This window comes from Cebus imitator, unplaced genomic scaffold (assembly GCF_001604975.1).
Source record: "Cebus imitator isolate Cc_AM_T3 unplaced genomic scaffold, Cebus_imitator-1.0 Scaffold19, whole genome shotgun sequence".
In the NCBI taxonomy this organism is placed as follows: Eukaryota; Metazoa; Chordata; class Mammalia; order Primates; family Cebidae; genus Cebus; species Cebus imitator.
The window spans coordinates 2,086,012-2,107,221 of NW_016107334.1; positions in this window are offsets into that span (position 1 = coordinate 2,086,012).

Genomic DNA, 21,210 nt, shown 5'->3' on the forward strand with positions numbered 1-21,210 from the left:
CTACAAAATTGGGGATTACAATTCAACAATGGGATCTGAGTGGGGATGCAGAGGCAAACTATATCACTTCTGATGGTTTCTACTATGTATAGTGAAATCGGAATCAAAGTGATCAGGAGTGAAAATGGGACAAAAGATACTGAGGGGTTGAGGAGAAAGAAAAAGAAATAGCCAACCTGGAGAGGAGATAAGTAGACTGATTAGTGAAATGCTGTGAAATTTGTGACCACACTAAAAGTCCACTTCCCGTTAGTGATCAAGTATTCAACGTTTGAGCAGTCACATAACATTTGCTGTGTTCAGCTACAAACATGGAATAGGCATAACACTGAATTTAAACAAGGTTGAAGTTTGGTCAGGTGCTATAGGTCAAATATTGTCCTCCCCCAAATTCATATGTTTGGTAAGCCCTAATGTGACTGTACTTAGATATAGGGATTTTAGGAGGTAATTAATGTTTAATGAGAAAATAAGTTCTAATTATTTCATTAAAGATATTCTAATCTATAAGATTGGTTCTAATCTTATAAGATTGGTGGTTTTATAAAAAGAAGAGAAGAGAGAGAGATGTCACTTTTTCCTTTTCTTGTGCATGCAAGAGGAAAGGCCATGTAAAATTATAGGGACAAGGAGACCATCTGCAAGCCATGAAGCAATCTCTCATCAGAAACCCACTTGGCCAGCACCTGATGTTGGACTTCCTAACCTCCAGAATTATGAGAAACACATTTCTGTTGTTTAAGCCACCAGTATTTGGTATTTTGTTAAGGCAGCCTGAGCTAATGAAGAAAGGCATTGGGTGAGTATAGTAAAGGAAAAGACGGCCAAGGAATTTGAGGGTACGCAAGAGAATAGTTATGACCATGAACCATGATTGGGTGAGAAGGGAAGTAATGACATGATGTGGAAAGGAGGGTTGTGTAACCGTTGAGTATGGTAACAATCAGTGAATTATGGATCTAACTTGATTTGAGAATCTAACACTCAAAGGGATAAAGTGGCAAGATGGAAGGTGTTGGTCAGAAAGTGGGATGCTTTCTATTAAGGTCATAGAAGTGGTATAGTCATTGATAGTGGCAAAGTCATGAGCCCATTGTAAGTATCTTTACAGAATAAAGACAAGTACATGAGTAGAGTGACTTACGTGACTAGAAAAAGGTTAGGTAGTGAGTAGTTGGGTCTGAACACATGAGCTTCAAAGCTGAGGGTAATTAGAGAGAAGGAAGTAGCAATGAAATGGAAATGAGGACAAAGGAGACTATTTATTCAAATACATGTAGGTTTTCTTGGTCCACAGAGAACCAAGTTTCCATTGGAGCAAAATATGAAGAGCACACTTAGAGGAGAGGCTAAACACAAAGACTTTGCTAATGGCTTCTCTGAGTTTCAGAAGCACAGAGGACAGGGAAGGTGCTAGGGGAAGGCAGTAGAGTCAGATTAGGGCATGTGAAGAGATTGGTGGCGTTTTAGTCCAGATAATAGGAAACTACCTGAGAGTTTGGATGCATGAATGCTGATGTACCATGGGAAAGGACATTATGGTATTCGTTATGATCCACTGGTTTTGTCTTTGACTCTGTTCCTAAGCCTATTTTTTGCCCTTCTCTGGATCTTGAGAGACTAGCCTCCTTTCAGGATGCACCATTTAGACTGCTTTGTTCTCTGCCTTCTAGTTGGTTTTGACCAATGGGAGGCTCTAGCAGGTGATCAGAAGGCAGGAGAAGAGAGGTCACTAATTCCTCCTGCTTCCTCCCTGCCTCTTGGCAATTCTGGCAATGGCTGAATTCCTCAAAGTTCAGCTCTGTGAGCAGCCCCACTTAACCTGCTCCAGCTCATGCTAGTCAAGGGTGGGAGATTCCTTCTCCCTGTGCTGGTCCCTTGGTAATTACCATCCCTTGTTTGTTCTTGCATCCCTGCTAATATCCAGCACCTTCATAAACTTTCTCCAGCTGAGTGGCACTTTTGATTCATGCCTGGACTCTGGTGGTCTTACCTTCTGCTAATAGGGCTACCATATGTGTGGGTGTGCCATGGACAATTCTGCTTTACGTAATTTCTACCAATGCAATTATTAATTGTACCCTCTTTCCCTCTCAAAAGTCTTTTAGTTTTGATGAATGATAAAGTCCCTTGGTTCTGTTACAGTCTTAAATACTTGTGAATTTGAATCTCTGGATGACCTTCCCTCTGGTCAGGGTCTTCTTGGTTTCTTACAATCTTTCCTGGCAAGAGAGAGGCTGGGTGTCTGGAGAGGGGTTGATGCATTAGCTCTGAAAGTGAGGAGGGAGTGGAAGAGCTCAACCTGGTCTTTATCTTTATTCTTCCAACACAGTAAGCTAAAAGCAAATGAAAAAACCAAAATCCATCATGTTTATATTTCATGTTTTTCCATGCTTAATCATGTATAATAAAGAGACACTTTACAAGGGTCACTGGCCCATTAGCTTCTTGTCTTCTTTTATCTTAGATACAAGTGAAATCACCTATAAGAGTAGCGCACGCAAAATGAGAATTGTCAAGTGGCTTTGTGACCTTGGGCAAGTTAAACTAAGCTCCAATGGCCTTCATTTCCTCTTTTGTAAATAGAAGTATTGTACTTGCCTAATAGGAGGATTAGGATTAAATGCGTTAATATATAAAGACGTGAAATTCTGTCTGACACACGTAGCCAGCACTATGCAACGTACTGTGCCACAGACACACACACACACACGCACATGCACACACACACACATGCACACACGTACACACACACGCACACACACACGCACACACACGCACACACACACAGAGTGATGAGGAAAGGCAGCATACAGAGGCATGGGGAATAGCTTTTAGTGTAGCAAAGAGGAGAAAGTGTCTCTGCTCTAAACACAGAACTGTGGCTCTGATGTAACATTATGCTATAGATGACTGTAGTTTGCTGAAACAAAGAGCTGTTTCCCATCTAGAGAGGGTGAGCATTTCCTAGGAGAAAGGAAAAGAGGAGAGCTGTGCTTGCTTTAATTTGAGTCTTTACAGAACAATCTACTTTTGATCTTTCAGAGACCACCCACTGGGAAACACAGAGCAGCTTCCAGCAGCCTGTACACACTTTTGGTTTTTGTTCATGCCAACAAAATAAATGATATCAGAGTTCATTTATATGATCTAACATATATTCTGGGGTGGTAGGGAGTGCAGAGAGAAGGGTACATCATTCTGTGTCCAACTAGAAGATAAATATCGTTAAGTAATTTAAACAGGGGAATTGTAACATAAGTAATCATTGGAGAGTGGTGATAAAGATGGAAAGAAAACTGCTCAATGTAGTGGCTCATGCCTGTAATCCTAGCCCTTTGGGAGGCTGAGGCTGGAGGATCGCTTGAGCCCAGGAGTTTGAGACCAGCCTGGGCAACATAGTGAGACCCCATCTCTACTAAAGTGGTGGGACACGCCTGTAATTCCAGATACTGGGGAGACTGAGCGGGGAGAATTGCTTGAACCCAGGAGTTCAAGCTTGCAGTGAGCTCCTGCAACTGCACTCCAGCTTGGGCAACAGTGAGATCCTGACTCAAAAGAGAGAAAGAGAGAGAGAGAGAGAGAAAGGGAGGGAGGGAGAGAGAGAGCGCACGAGTGGGGGTGGGGAGAGAGAGAGGGAGAAGAGAGAGAGAGACAAAGAAAAGAAAGGGAAGAAAGAAAGGAATGAAGGAAGAAGAAAGGAAGAGAAGGGAAGGGAGAAAGAACGAGTGGGAGGGAGGGAAGGGAAGGGAAAAAGAAGGAAGGGAAGGGAAGGGACGAAGGAAAGAGAGAAGAATGGAAGGAAGGGAGGCAGGGAAAGAGGGAAGAAGGGAAGGAGGAAAGAAGGGAAGGAGGGGAAGGAGGGAAGGAGGAAGGGAGAAGGGGAAGAACTTTAAAGGTAACCTGGAACTGAGAGAGAATACCCCAAGAAGGACAAATTTGGAAGACGTTCCCATCTTATTGGAGTTGTGGTTGAAGCCAGTGCATAGCGAGGAGGTTCAGTGACTCACTGGAACCAGAGCTGGTCTTCAGTGGCTGGGCATGCAGGAACGATCCATTCCCAAGCCTGGTGGGCAGGCAGGCAGACGGAGTGGGAGGTTTGTATGAGGTGCAGGTCCTAGAATGCCTAGTGACTGAAACAAGAGGAAAGGAAAAATACTCTAGAGCACAGGTGCGCTGCAGTTGACAGTGGTCATGCAGAGGGAATTAAATGACCTCTGGAGGTGCATGCAAGGCTGGAATACATAGTGCCCGAATTGACAGCTCTGTGTGAAAAAAAATCCCTGGGGTTAGCGGGCAGATGTGTATACAGAGGGAATCAATCAGTCAACGCACCACGGCAGACAGGAGTTGGAGAGATCTCTCTTTGCAGGAACGTAGCGCAGTTCCAGGGGGGCTACGGGATCACTTGGAGGTCAACCCTGCAGGTACTAGGAGACAGTTTTTATTCTCCTATAATATTATCTATCTGATTAGGTCTCCCGATTTATGACAACCATCCCTTCTATAGCATTGTAATCCTGGTCACTGAAAATTCCCCTTGGCCATTGTCTGGTGCTATATTACAGATAAAATAACACCAGTTAAAAAAATACTGCCCCAAATTAGTTTCTATTCCTGGCACATGTTGGGAGAGTTTCATGAGCTTTTGCTGCAACTATATAAAGGTTATTTTAAAATTAATGAATTGTGTTCCAAACAATAACCCGGATACTTGGTATATAATTGGCCTTTGCTGATAGCTACTATTGTGGATATGTTCTTTCAATCTACCAGAAAGTAGGCTCTGCATGTTTATAATCACAATGTTAAGGACTTGGCAATGTATTCCAAGGTAGCATTTATATGAATGACATCTATTTTCCATCTCATTACCAGGAAGGGTCATTAGGTAATCTTCTGATGGCACTGGGTAAATCTGTTTCTTGGAATTATTCTCCTGGGATAAACAGATAAAGCCATCATTTTGTTCGCTGTGGTGTCTCTAACTCTCACAATGACTGATGGGCCATAATGATATTCCATGGGGATGTAAAGAACCAGCAGTGGGGTTGGCTTTTGGTTTCCTTAGCAACTCTCTCCTAGGGACACCATGGCAGCCACATTTATTCGAAGTTACAATTCTTGAGAAAAAAAAAAAGACAGTATTTCAACTGAGACTGTATATACCTAAATTAACTTTGCTCAAGAGAGATGCATTTTGCATTGCTATCATTTTTTAGTCGGTGTGCTGATTTCTCATTAGAATAGCAAATTCTACCCTCAAAAAAGTATTAGCAGGGAGGGGTGACTGCTAGGGTAGAAAAGATTCGAAAGGCTTCATAACTTGAATTCCAAAGGGAAAGTGGTTTTCTCTTAGCTCTGTTTTCCAATATAGCCTTGGGGGGAATTAATTTAGAATCTAAGCAAGCCCCTTTGAATATATGGTCTCCTTAGTACCCTGCAATTTGGTTCAAGTAGACATCGCTTAGTCTTTCTCATTGTTTCTACAGAAAAGCTGGTCTCTGTGCGAGATTTATTATCATTTCCTGAGCCAGGGTTTCTCAAGCTTGGCAGCGTTGATATTGTGGATTGGGTAATTCTTTCTTGTGGAGGACTGCCTTGTAGATTGTAGGATGTTTAGCAGCATCCCTGGCTTCTGTCTGCTAGTTGCCAATCACGTTTCTTCGTCCACTGGGACAACCAGAAGTCCCCAGGCATTGGGAGACAAAGTGGTCCCAGTTGAGATCTGTTGTCTTAAAGAAAGGTGTCATGTGATCCGATGAGTAACTCACTGCCATTTTTCCTGTATCAGTCCTCATTTGCAGCCTCCTAAAGTAGGTAACCCATGCTTCAGACACTTCAGAGTCCATGCCAAGAATGCCTGTTAAAAAGAGAGCTGTATTATGCTTACAAATATAAGTACTCTTATATATAAGGATATAACATTGATGTTTTGGGTAGCAATGAGAAGAAATGATATGATCCATCTCTTGGCCTCAGTCACTTCTCATCTCTGTCATATCGCTATTTCTTTGTTTGTTTGTTTTTTGAGGCAGAGTCTTGCTCTGTTACCCAGGCTGGAGTGCAGTGGTGCGATCTTGGCTTACTGCAACCTTTGTTTCCCCAGTCCAAACAATTCTCAGTCTCCCATGTAGCTGGGACTACAGGCATGCACCACCACATCAGGCGAATTTTTAGTAGAGTGGGGGGCTCTCCGTATTGGCCAGGCTGGTCTCAAACTCCTGGCCTCAAGCAATCCACCCACCTCAGCCTTCAAAAGAGCTGGGATTATAGGTGTAAACCACTGCTGTTAACCCCCACATTTTTTATAAGAGAATGCATATCAGACAGATAGACCTCCCAGCCCCAAGACATGAAAATTAAAAGAAAAAAAAAAAGAAATAGGAGAAGCCATGGGAGAATCTACTAGGAATTTCTCCGGACGTAGTTTTGTAGAATATGTATTGATTCTACTTGTCCCTATAATTGACCACCAACACTACATTTCTAGGAAGAGGGTAGACCACAGGTAGATAAATCCTAAACATGGAGACTTGTATTTTTTCTGGTTTCAAAAAATGATAGTGTTTACTAGAACTTTTGTAATGAAGTAAAAATTGAGTAATACTGGAATTGAGCCAATGCTTCACAAATATGATGTGAACTAACACCAGCGTCAGCCATGAGATATCCAGTTGTTTGCTGGTTGTGTTGGAACTGGTTTTAATCTTAGGATGGAGTTTATATCACCAGGGAGATGGCAAGGCCATGGATTTGTACATCAGGCTGACTTGAGTTTTGAACCCAACACGAATATTCATTGGCTGTGTGATTTCAGGCACCTAATCTAACCCTTCTGAGCTTCAGCAGCCTCACCTGTAAAGTAAGAGTAAGATATAATCATCACAAGGTCACTATGGGGATTATGACTTGGAGACATTAGAGCGCACATGAAGTTGTGAGCTAACTATTCGGCTTGAGAATGACCCACTTCCCTGTGGGATGGAAGTCCAGGCTGGTGAGACTTCTGACACCCTCGACTTCAGGCTAACACATCTAATGCAGTGTTCTACGTCCTTATGCTTGTGGCTGATTACAATTTTCATGTTTACCTGAAAACCAAAAAATTACTGTCTAATTCAGAGGTTTCCAAATGACAACATCAGCCTATCCAAGTCATGTATGTCAATGAGGATTCCTGGTTTATACCCTAGAGATTCTGATTTAGTGAATCTACAGGAAGACTTGGGAATCTGGGCTTAGAAAGTTCCCTGGGAGTGTCAGTGGGTTCATTTCACAATCTAACGGGTTCCATGGGTGTGTGCACTTTGTGAAAACTCATTAATTGGTGCATTTTTCTGTATGCATGTGATACTATACATCAACAGAAGTTTAATTGAAAACAAAGTACCTCCCCAAGTGATTCCAAGACGCACCCAGATTTGAGAGCCACTGGTTTTCCATCTTTTCCAAACCATATTTAGAAGTCAAAACAATGGCCAGGTGCAGTGCTCACACCTATAATGCCAGCACTTTGAGACAGGCAAATCCCCATCTTGACAAATAATACCAAAATTAACGAGGTATGGTGGTGCATCTGTAGTCCCAGCTATTCGGGGGGCTGAGGTGGGAGGATGGTTTGAGGCCGGGAGTCAAGGTTGCAGTGAACCGAGATGTTGCCACTGCGCTCCAGACTGGGCAATAGAGCCAGACCTTGTCTCAATTTTTTAGAAAAGTCAAAAAATTACATATATGATGTATTTCATCATCAATGAAAGAATTGTGGGACAAACATGCTTGGCCAGCTGGAGTAGTCACTTCCCAAAGTTGCAGAAGAATAGATCTTGAAAACACATGGAAGGTATCTAGAGTGAGACTTGCATTTTATAGTTGAAGAAACTAGGACCTGGGAAAGGAAGATGATTCCCTATGTGTCCCAGCAAGGAACTGGCAAAGCAGACAGGTATCCTGATGGCTTTCGTGTCCTGCCTGTATAATATGTGAGTCACTTGTAAAAATGTACCCACATTTCAAACATAGCACTAGATGCACAAGAATGTTGGCCTTGGTGACCTGGAGTCTCCCTGCTGTTGGAGGGCTTGGCCACGGCTGAATGCCTGAAGGTAAATGAATGATTCATGCCTGTCAGCATCTTATGCTCTGACCCACACCTTTTACTTCTGTTCAAACTTCAAGACATAAAAAAAGGCTCAAGAATAAAGCACTTTCAAGTTTCTGCTCAAGTGCTGTCCTTCACGGCAATTTTGTTTCTGAAATCAGAATAGCACTCCTCAGTTGCTGGGCCTTTCGCTGAACTTTAAAGACAGAGAAAATGAAAAATGGATTGCTAATTGCTCTTGTCTCCATTGCGGCTCAACTAGAAATTAAAAGCCTTGGCACTGTGGAGCCAAAGATTACAGATTGTGTACAAAGTGGTACACTTGTAGTTTTCTTCTTTTCAAGAGCAGTTAATTTTCTCCTAGGAACCCTCACAACTCACTGCTTTATCCAGTATTAAGGAACTGAAAGCAATTGCACATGTTAAGCTTTGTAAGTGGTATTTATTTGTAATTTTGCTTAAGAGGTGAATCAGTTAAGACTTATACAGAACATCGATATGTCCAAACACAGGGTGTCCAGAAGCAATTGCTGTGAATTGGACTAGTGATTTGGTTCCAATTTTGCTACTTATTCTTACTTATTTCATTTCTGGATAAATAGAGTAACCTAAGGTCATAATGCTGCTGAGACATTTTTTCCCCATGATGATGGATAAGAAAGTAGATAGAAATACACTGTCAATGTCTTAATCAGACATTAAACAGATGAAACAGATTAACTATCTGACTTCCTAACCAAAAATACTGGGATTGTTTCCTCCAACCAATTGAAATGATGGGACAACTAAATTATGTTACTTGGGAAGGACATTTTAAGAAAACAGATCACAATGGAGATAGATTGATGAACAGCAGTGAAGCCAAAGCTGCCACACTTGAGTCTGAAGTCAGTGATGCAGAAATTAAATAGCTTGAGTTTGAACCTCATAGTCGCCCTTCAAGGCTGGAACAATATGCCCACTTTTCAGGTGAGAAAATTAAGGCACAGAAAGGCTGACCCCATGAATCTCTCAGCTAAGTATATGAGAGGAGGGGCCACTGCAGAGGGGACCAGGGAAATGTCTAAGGAACAGGGAGCCTTTGTGCTGTCACCATGACTTGAAGCATCTGTCACCCTCTATAGAAAATCAGTTGTTAGTTGTTTGAAGAGAGGTGTTGTCCATGATTCCTGTTTGAAAATTTGGGGCCCAGGAAGGTGCCTGAAGCACAGCAGATGTGGGCCTGGGCCCACAGTGGGGATGGCACTTGGGCTGCCTGCCTTTTGCCACCCCTGCCCTCATCTCAGGCCTGCATCTGGCAGGGAGAATTGATGGCTCTGCCGGTTCATGTATCCAGTACATTATATATGAAGGCCCTGGGGGGTGCTGCTGTCCTCCGTGTTACACTCATTTAGTTACCCCAGTTGGCCAGAGCAGGCCCCGTGGCCTTCACACTCCTCACCAGCTCTCTCCCTCCTCCTGGGCATACAGACTCATGCATGCTTTCATGTGCTGTGCATTGAAGCCTATAGTGAGAGAATCATCAAATCCCAAATACTTGATTTGGGCTTAGAAAGAGAGAAGAGCACTTTCACATTGCCCTTGCCCACCTCGTCTTCCCCAGATTCTCAGAGAACTCATCTGTGGTGTTTGGGCCACAATCCCAGCTAAAGATCATAACCAAAGGGCACTTCGGTTCTCCATTTACTACTGTCCCCACTGTGTGTCAAACCCTCAGAAGCAGAGTTTTGTCCATGGTGCAGTCTGGTAACATCACAGCTCTACTGCAAACTGCTGCCACCGGCTTCTGCATGATGATTTGTTAAAGAAAACAGAAGTGGCATCTCTGGCATTCATGTGCACAGCTTTAAAAAGCTCCAGTGGCCGCACTGCCAAAGTTGAAGGCTCCAGGTGGGCCAGGACTTTTGCAGGAGCTGATTGTGCTGTTTGCTGAGAAAACAAAGTGGGGTGTCATTGGCCCTGGGCCTGGCAGCGGGGCTCTGCAGGGAAGAACCAGCGAGGAGAAGGGCTGCAGAGATTGGCTATCTTCCCAATCTCTCATTTCTACAGCGCCACAATGATTTTAATTAAATACCCACCCTGACTCAGCAGCTGCTGACAAGCCTATTCGCAGAGCCAGGAGCCTGATAAATAGAGTGTTACTGGAGGTAGTCAAACTTCAAGGCCGCTGCTGGAGCCTGCCAGCCCTGTCTTCTTGCCTGCCAGCGTGCAGTGCCAATGACAGCCACGTCTTCCTTCCCTTCAGTGGGACTCCCCAGGGGCTGCTTGGAGGCAGGCAAGCTGTGCCTTCTCAAAACCTTGTGGAAGAGACACTTTTCTGGACTCCACTGGTCTTGGCTGCAAGTCCTTTACTGAACCCTTCACAGGAAAGCTGCTTAATTTACCCTGTAAAGGTTGCTTCTGGTTTTTGTATAACTGTGGCTGGAAGCTGACTTCTGTGAGCTCTCTGCAGCCCCTGGAGGAAGATAGATGAGAACAACTCTCAAAGAGAGGAATCCTGGGTTCACACACCGAAGGGCAGAGTCTGGAAAGCCGCAGGCTTTGTGCCAGACCCATGTGGGTTCTGATACAGACTTTTCTGACTCTTAACAGGGTTCCTGGGCTAATTACTCAACTTTCCCAGCCTCAGTCTTCTAACACAGAAAATAGGGTTAATAATAACATCTATTTAATAGGATGTTAGGAGTATTAATGGAGACAAAAATGGCAGAATGTTAGCCTTCAGTAAGTGGCGATCATTCCAATGCATAGTATCTAGATAGATGATGGATAAAACCAGAGCCTATGGCAGAGCTGCCAAGACAGAGCAGATGTTTATGAGCACTTGCATCGAGCTACATGGTTTGCACATCATTCCAGGCAACAGGGGAAAAGAGTTTTCTGTTGCCTCTCTCCAAGGAGAGGATTCAAGGTCTCAGTGAGCCTGCCTCAGGCTCTTCTGCTTCAACATGTAATGCAATTGTCTCACAGTGTTTGCCAGCCAGACAAACAGTGTTTGCCGGATTCAATTATTCATCAACAAATTTTTACCCCTTTCCCTCTCTACCTTTAGATGACGAAATTTTCTCCTTACCCATTAATGTTAAGCTTGGCCCTGTACTTTTTTTTTTTTTTTTTGCCAATGCCACGTAAGCAGAAGTGACAGGGCCTGAGTCCTGAGTTTTGGCCTGAAGGGGCATGGTGAGTTTCTGATGACCATTCTGGAAGTTTCCTACATCTGCCCCTCTAACCTGGGCCCCTAAATGGGGCACATAGCGAAAACATTCAGCCTGAGACAGAGCTGCCATAACCAGCCTTCAAACCTGTCAGCAAAAATAAATGCCTAGTGCTACATGCCAAAAGATTTTTGTAGTTATTTGTTACGCAGCAATAGCTGACTAATTCAGTCTCCTGGGGAACTGGGTAGGAAACAAGACAAGGGTATTATCTATTCTGGGATCTTTAATATATCCGCGGATTCTGCTATTACTCTGCACCCAGTATTCAACCAAGAAGAAAAATAACCATCATCTTTTTAGGAATAACTCTCTGATTCCCTTCTCTTCTTTTTGCCCATGTTAGGCTAAACAAAAGAGAAAACGATTAGCAACTATTCTCCAGCTTTCCCATCTTATACCTGAACTTCTACATTTTATGGTCTCTGACTCAACTAGGACAATTTCCCAATGAGGCAAAGCAGGCCATACTAGCAGCCACATAGAGAAGGGATTAGCACTTCCAAATATTACACAGCGGTGGAAAGGTTCAATGAATTGAAAAGGATAGAATAAGCACTAAACACATCCATGATTTCTTTTATTTATTTATGAATATGACGAATACTTATCGAGAACCCACTCTCAGGATTATGGATATAATACGGGATGCCAAATTAAGTTTGAATTTCAGATGACAGCACATTTTTTTAGTATAAATATGTCCCAAATATTGCACGGGATATACTAAAAATTGTTTATTGTTTGTCTGAAATTCAAATATAACTAGGTGTCCTGCATTTTTATTTGTTAAGTCTAACATCCCTACTACTGCAATCCAGGTATTGTGTTAGGTACCAAGAACAGAGTAGATAGGAAAGGTGAAAAAGGTTTCAGCCCCCAAAATGATTGTAATATCTTAGATAAGACATGCAATGTGTACAAGATTTACATATAGGCATGTATATAAAACATGAACATAGACATGTATACAAGTTACATATCATATTAAATCCTATAATATAGGAAGCTGGGTGCTGTGGCCTGCATAGGAGGAGCAAGGTATTAGTACACGGACTGCCCTTGCCTCAGCGCATACCTGTGTCTTCACAGATTGCTCCACATTCCAGGTGACTAAGGAGGAAAAAAAATCAAACCTGCTTTTTGGATGGCTCTTCATGATGCTTTGGCAATTGCCAAAATTAACTGATGTAATGTTAGAGCTTACTCAGGGATGGCCTTGAAAGAAAACATGTGTGTTAGTCTGTTTTCATACTGCTATAAAGACCTGCTCAAGACTGGGTGATTTATAAAGGAAAGAGGTTAAATTGACTCACAGTTCTGCATGGCTGGGGAGGCCTCAGGAAATTTACAATCATGGGTGAGGGTAAAGAGGAAGCAAGTGCCTTCTTCACAAGTTGGCAGGAGGGAGAAGAACCAGCAAGATGCTTATAAAACCATCACATCCTGGAAAAACTGACTATCACAAGAACAGCATGGAGGAAACCACCCCCATGATACAATTACATCCACCTGGTCTCTCCCTTGACACATGAAGATGATGAGAATTATAGGGATTATAATTCAAGATGAGATTTGGGTGGCAACACAGAGCTGTTTAACCATATCGACAAATGTTTATGGCTCAGCAAATAAATATAGCCACCCATCTCCTTGGCCATTTTGTTTAAGAGAGAGACTGTGATTAATAATTTGGTTAGATTGTCAGAAACTCAGATGAGGCAGTCCTGGAGCATTGCTGACAAGGACTTTTGGAGAAGTGTGTGCAGTTTTTGAAATGACCTTAGGATGTCAAAAATATCTGTATCTTATATGAGGACCCAACAAAGTACTTCCACCATAGAGTGATTTCTTAATAATCAGGAGGAAAAACTGACCCAGGCTGGGAATATCTGTCAGCTTCCTTCCCTGGGCCTCCCAGGGCCAGCCCAATGGGCAGGTGGATGTTGGTAGGAATGAAAACGATAGAAATGCCTATCAACCTGGATTTAGGTTTGCCAGATCTTTTAGTTTGTTTCTTTTGTTTGTTTGTTTGTTTGAGACAGGGTCTCACTCTGTCACCCAGGCTGGAGGGTAGTGTCATGATCTCGGACCCCTGTCGCCTTGACCTCCCAGGCTCCGGTGATCCTCCCACCTCAGCCTCCCCTCCAGAGTAGCTGAACTACAGAAACATGTCACCATGACTGGATAGTTTTTCTATTTTTCGTAGAGACAGGATTTCACCATGTTGCCCAGGCTGATCTCAAACTCCTGGACTCAGGCTATCTGCCTGCCTTGGCCTCTGAAAATGGGGGATTACAGGCATGAGCCTCCATGCCCAGCCTCTCTGTTTGCCAAATGGTATCTATCTACTCTATTGCTGAGTAGCCAACTTTCTGACAATAGCAACTAACTACAAGTTGTTAGCACAGTAACTTGGAGAGACACCTAAGTTCTTAGTGGCTGGTTGATTTCCTCTGCCCTCTTCCACTGTGGAGAGACATCAGTGAAAGAGATACATTCTGAATTTGAATCTGCTCTCCTTTGCAGTCACACTTCTGCTAGTTACCTGTATATGTCATATTATATATTATAGAGTGTGTGTGTGTGTGTGTGTGTGTGTGTGTGTGTGCGTGTGCGTGTGCGTGTATTGAAAAACTAGACCCTTAGCCCATGTGATGAATCTTTCCTGGAAGGGAGACAGACTTGCAGAATAAAGAATATGCTCAGAACTGGTTTCCAGTATATCATTTAGTGAATCTCAGAGCCATATTACAATGATCCATGACAAGGGCTAGAATTGGGATGCAGATCACTTAATTAGATCTAATAACTCACTAGTAAATTTTTTTTTCTCCTAAATTTATGGCCTCTGTTGGTCTAAAAGTTTTAGTATTCAGTTACAGAAGGCTCCACTCATGAATACAATGATTTCATGGAATTAGTTGCTAAGAATGCCACCTGGCCATTTTGAACTCTTCATGCTATTCAATCAACCAGCAAAAAAAAAAGGTGGGAATACTACATGGTTGGCTGGGTCATTTAATCCTGCCAAGGAGACATGGTGTTGTATTAAGTGGTGGGTGTGAAGGATTATGAATGAAGCACAGGTGTTCCCCTGGGCACTTCTTAGCTCAACCATGCTGAACATGAGACACTAATGAGCAGGAACACCAAGGGCTCATCTCTTCAGGAAGAAAGGATTGAATCACCTCCCTAGGTGAGCATCCCAGATTGCCTTGTGTGCTGCTGAGGGCATAGAGGGTCACGGACAGTATTGGGCACTGGGGAGAGTTAGATGGACCTGTTAAAGCCTTTAGACCAGTTGCAGTACAAAGATTATGGCCTCTCCAATATTTGTTTCTATAGGTTGTATTGTTTCAAATGTTTCCAAATATTGAGACAGGATCAAGAGAAAACCAAGGCAGAAATAAATGTTATCCATAAAATTTGGATCAAAAACTAGGTGCATTTGCTTAAGTTTGGTTGGAGTTCAGGTGGGGTGGAGTATAAATGAGTTTTCAGCATACAAGAGTGTGTTGCAGTAGAGGTGAGAACTTTATTTTGAAAGGTGATTATAAGAAGAGGTGAAGATGAGAATGCAGGGTTGCCAAGAAGGTATACTATATGGAACTTGGTCAATTTTTGCTTCCCAGAATCCAATACCCTTCCCATTTAGAGTCATCCCAGAAGTATGGGATATATTCCTACTCACACTGGGGAAGCTGTGGGAGATATTTCTCTTCCCACATCACTAGAGGTAGAAGGAGTGCACATATGAGCTGTGCTCAGCCAATCATCAACTATCACCCAAGGTTCATCACTCAGCAACTGTCACCCAAGATTCTTAATCTTAAGGGGGCATGACCTAGAAGGAACAGTTAGTGATAATTCTCAGCAGGTGCAATGGTACAGCTGAATGCACACTGGTGTGATGATGGGCACTGAGACCCAGCAGCGCCAACTGCTGTTCTGTGGTTTAGGTCCCAGCATACGTGATCAGGCCATGTTCTCTCTCTGCTGTTCAGACTCTCTTGACCCCTGGCTGTTTTCTGACTCAGTGTTTTGGGTTTCCCTGTCATTCTGCACCCTAGTAAGGATCGTTGCAGTGAATCTTCTTCTAGTTTAGCAGGCTACACTTGATGTCTGTTGTTCACAATCAGTGTTCCTACTTTCAACAAGTGGTTTTGCACAAGGAGAAGGTCTGGCACAGCCCTGGGGTGGGTGGGAAAGTATGGGGAAGACACAGCATCATTGGAGAGAAGATGATCAAGGACAGGTCCAGAGTGTTGGATGCATCATGTGCAAAAAGCTGAAGTCATGCATGATGGTGGAAGAATATGGCAGAAGAGGAATATGGTAAACCAGATGGCAAATTCCTCAGAAAAGGAGGGGAAGGAATCCACTGGCTACATTGAAATGAATACAGGCAGACTGTAGAGTAGTTTAGCCAAATCAATCATGTACTAGAGGAACAGAGATTTTTTTACATGAGGCAGAGAAGTTAGGATGTAGAGCAGGCACCTGAGAGCAAAGAAAATTCATATTCCACTTTTGTCACTTGACTCACTTCTGACCTCCTGGCATCTCCTCTCCTGTACAGATTATGCCTAGGGCTGAGCTGTGCACTTAGTTTTACGCCCCCACCACCTTTCTTTCTTTAATCGGGAACATTTCTACAGTCTTTGTTTTATAAACATGCCTTTAAAAAATTACATTAAAGTAACATAAGTGTAAGGCTCAAAACTAAAAAATGTAGATAGCCACCAAGGAAAAAAAGAATCACGGATAAACTCAGACTTCAGGTCAGGGAAGTCAATATGGCCCCACTTTCCTGCTCTCCTGGGGAATACGTGATATGTCAATCCCACCTGTCTTTTATCTTATTTTCTACTCGGTGCTGCTTTTTCCCCAAAGACAGCCTCACACTGCTCCTTTCCATAATGTGTGTGTGTGTAAATCTGTGAATCTACTTCTGCAACCACAAAGCCCTATACAAGTTTAAAGTACTCTTAGCTACGCAATTCAGCTAGAAAATGAGACTGTGTGAATATATTTTTCCTGCTGTTGTGTTGCTCATTTCTCTGACTGCCTCTCTTCTTATTTATTCCTTTTTATTCTGTCATATCAGAGACTCTTTTCTCTGTGTCCCCAGAGCACTGTAATTGTGCCTTATTGAATCACACTGTTATTATCTGTTTTTAGGTCTGAATCTCTCACCAGATTGAGATGCTGTTGATACTAGGACTGTGTTTTATATCTCTTTTTATCCTTGGCTCCAAGTGCATCCTTGCTACGTAGTAGTCAGTTAATAAGGAGATATGGGAGGAATTAATTTGACTCTATTTAAATACGTTTCTGGAGGATGCAATGTTATATCGGAAATGACTCAATTTTGGTTTGCAGGTAAACTATTGAGTCTCAGCTTCTGTATAACTTAGAAGAACACTGGCTCATTGACGACATTGTACTTGTTCAATTATCTACAAATTATTAAATCCACTTAGGACCATGGTCGACACAATGGTATCTAAGTGAAAACAGAGTAATTAATGGAACAAAATCACATGTAGGAAGAAAATTCAATCTTGTTTAAATTAAAACAGAGGAAAAAAACTGGTGTAAGTTGGAGCACCAGATGGTATCAATACATTACACTAATTTTCTATTCACGTATTCAATTATAGTTTAAATAAAAACTAATATGGCTAATTTATCTCATGGAGTTTGTATACCCACCATCTGATTTTACATTCACACAGTGTCCCACAGTCTCACACTGCATGGTAGTTAAGCAAGCAGGGTGGGATCTGCAGGGTATCCACAGGGGGTGCTGGCTCCTGTGGGCACCGGAAGCGTGGTATCACAGGGCTGGAAGTCAGTGCTGAGTTCTGCTTCCCCAAGAATGCAGTTGCCAGATACAATGCAAAATACCCAGCCAAATTTGAATTTAAGAAGAACAAAGAATAATTTTCTAGTACAAATATGTCACAAATATTGCATGAGACACATACTAAAGAGCTATCCACACAGTTTACCAAGTACTTTTCAGTGCATTTCTTTACTCTTTGCAACACATCCACAAACCAGCGCCTCAGATGCAGTGGGAAAGAAGTGGAGGCCCAGAAGGAATGATGTCCCGGCAAAGCTCTGCCATTCCCAGCACTACAGTGTTCCGCTGCCCCCCGCCAGGACCTCCCAGAGAAGCCAAGAGTGGGTAGGGTGGAGAAGTGGAACCAGGCCTTCTGACCCTCTCCTAGCACTGGAAACTGATGAGAACAGACTCTCCTCCCAGGCCAGGCCTAGAGACAGGTTAACATAAAAAATGGGGAGAAATCCTGTTAGTCACAGCTCTGAGATACTATGCAAAATAAATCTCTGCACCTGCTTTGTGGTGTCAGAAACTACTTTAAAATTGGAGGGTAAGGCATATGTGAAAATTTTTGAGATTTTTTTTTTGAGACAGAGTCTTGCTCTGTCACCCAGGCTGGAGTGGAATGGCACGAACTTGGCTCACTGCAACCTCTGCCTCCTGGGTTCAAGTGATTCTCCTGCCACGGCCTCCCAAGTAGCTGAGATTACAGTCATGTGCTACTAGGCCCAGCTAATTTTTGTATTTTTAGTAGAGATGGGTTTCGCCATGTTGGTCAGGCTAGTCTTGAACTCCTGACCTCAAATGATCTGCCCACCTCGGCCTTTCAAAGTTCTGGGATTGCGGGCATGAAAAAATTTCAAATTCTTAAGAGATAGCTAGCTTCAAAATCCAAATAAAAATATAATAATTTTTAAAAGCAGGACTTAGTAATGTTTAAGTGACCTAAATCAGATATCTTTCTGCTGCGGTGGGTGCCTTTGGTAGTGATGGAATCAGAAGCAGAAGATACAGGATTACTCATAGTGGGATACAATGCTGTTGAGAGCCATGAAGGAGCACAGACCACAAAGAAAAGGCACTGACCATCTCCCCTTATCAAACATTTTTTCCCTTGTTTAGTAAACTTTAAGTTCAGGGGTACATGTGCAGGTTTGTTTTATAGGTAAACCCATGCATGTTATGAGGGTTGGTTGTACAGATTGTCAATCAGGTAGTGAGCCTAGTACCCATTAGTTGTTTTTCTTTATCCTCTCCCTCCTCCTACCGTCTACCCTCTGGTAGGCCCCAGTATATGTTGTCCCCCTTATATGTCTATGTGTTCTCATTATTTAGCTCCTACTTTTAAGTGAAAATACATTGTACTTGGTTTTCTGATCCTGCATTAGTTTGTTAAGGATAATGGCTTCCAGCTGTATCCATGTTGCCACAAAGGATGTAATCTTGTTCATTTTTATGGCTGCATAGTATTCCACAGTGTGTTTGTACCACATTTTCTTTATCTAGTCTACCATTGATGGGCATTTAGGTTGATTCCATGCCTTTGCTATAGTGAATAATGCTGCAATGAACATACACATACATGTGTCTTTGTGATAGAATAATTTCTATTCCTCTGGGTATTTACCCAGTAATGGGATTGCTGGATCCAATGACAGTTCTATTTTTAGATCTTTGAGGAATCACCACACTATTTTCCACAATGGTTGAACTAATTTACATTCCCACCAATAGTGCATAATTGAGTCTTTTTCTCCACAACTTCACCAGCATGTGGCATTTTTTGACATCTTATTAATGGCCATTCTAACTGATGTGAGATGGTATCTCATTGTAGTTTTCATTAAAATGCAACATTTTCTAAAATGAGACCATAAGATTAAGAAGGAAGAACATGGGCTTCCAGGGTAAGCAAACCCAGATTCGCATTTGCTCTCTCCCATTTAATATCTGTGTATTTTGATGAGGAACATATGGTGGCTGAACATCCTCTTTGCTGAGATTAGGCTATAGTATCATCCTTGGGAGTGTACTCATGTCTCAGTTTACCCTGAAATGCATTCCCCAAACAAGATAGACAAATACATGGAAAGAGGGATAGACAGATCTATCAATATGTGATCATGCAAGATGTCAATGGCATAATAAATCTGAGTGGTTGGTATACAGAGTTGGCTGTAAAATTCATTTGTCTTTTCTGTACATTTCAAAATAATCAAAATAGGCATCTGAGTTGATGTGAGAATTAAATATGATGGTATGCAGGTGCTTGAAACCTGGTTTCTCAAACTTCTGTATTTTTTCAGTGGCACACAGAAGTGTCTCATGTCACTCATCGAAGGGGTCTGATAACATTGTGTAGAAGTGATGGGACCCAGGTCCTTTCATAGTCCTGCTCCCCACCTAATTCCAGCCCCTATGTTTGTTCTGCATCACAGAAAAAAGTGGAGATGCCTACTGGATGGCAAGATACAGGTTAGAGTAAGAGTAGAGAAGCTTATCTCACTTTGGGTAAATCTTCCCTTTGTAAGTGTTATTAAACTTGAAAAAAATGAGGTGCCTTAGAATTAGCCCAAGAAGAAGCACAAACTGCCAACAGTGATAACTCTAAAAGCAAGGCTGTGTAGATAAATTCCCTTGGGACAAAAAGTTGTACTTAACTAGCCGCGGTCTCTGCCCATTCTCCAGTCCACCCCATCTAACCTTCTTAAGGAAGTTATGGCAAATAAGTGTTTCCTGTATCTAGTTTGCACTGTGGAGAAGGCAAAACGGTGAATATGAAATGTAATGATTAGTTTCAGTAAAATGTCTGTTTTTCCTATCATCAAAATTTTCTGTGATTCTTGCAAAATAATATAATCAGCAACATGTTTAATTCCTTAAAGTTTAGTGACACATAGCTTATTTTTAATAAAATCCAGAGCTCCTTGGGGAAACAGCTGATCCCAGGGCAAAAATAATAGGAAATGAGGATCTAGTTAAAAGGACACAGCAGCTAAATTGGAGGGGCTTCCACTAATCAAATATGGAACAATTTGAGCAACAGAATTAATAAGTAGAGTAACTCATAGAATAAAATAATAACCCATGAGTCCTCACTGAGATAAATGTATAAATAAATGTTGCAGAAATAAAACACTTTCTTATGGAAGTATTCCAACTAAATGCAAAATAAATGATGGAATTAGAATATTGCCATTTGGGAACCACTATAGTAATAATTATTTTAGATAAGAAGCATCAAGGATGCTAAAACTAGTGGACAAAAGTATGATCAGAAATGGCACATGTACCTAGCCTCAAAGTGTCTCCTCACAAGACACCTAATAATTACAAGGGAAACAACTTTCCAGTGGAGAACCCTGCAAGCTGTTACCTTAATCTACTGATCAAAGTTAGTAGCACCAATTGTCTTAGTTCAGGAAGCTTAACAGAATGGCATAGACTGAACGGCTTATAAACAACAGAAATGTATATCTTGCAGTTCTGGAGGCTGGCAAGTCCAAGATTAAGGCACCAACAGAATTAGTGTCTGGTGAGAGTCCACTTCCTGCTTCATAGATGGCACCTTCTTGATGTGTCCTCAAGTGGTGAAAGGGGTGAGGGAACTTCCTGGAGCCTCTTTTATGAGGGTACTAATCCCATTCATGAGGGGGTCCATCTTCATGACCTAATCAACTCCCAAAGGACCTACTTCCAAATACTGTCACCCTGGAGTTAGGATCTCAACTTGTGAATTTGAGGGTGGGTACAAATATTCACTCTATAGCACCAGTAATGGGAGAAATCATCATCATGTACCTCCTGATGTCATGCACTAGGAAGAACACAAGACCACTTCCATGATAGTCCTGATGAAAGAGCATACCATGAATCTAAACAAAAGGAAGCGTTAGACAAAGCCAATTTGAGGGAAATTCCACAAAATACTTGTATATTGTTCAAAATTGTCAATCATAAAAGATAAAGACCAGAGAACATACTGGATTAGAGAAACCTAAGTAGACATCACATGTAGATGTAGTGTGTGATTCTGAATTGGA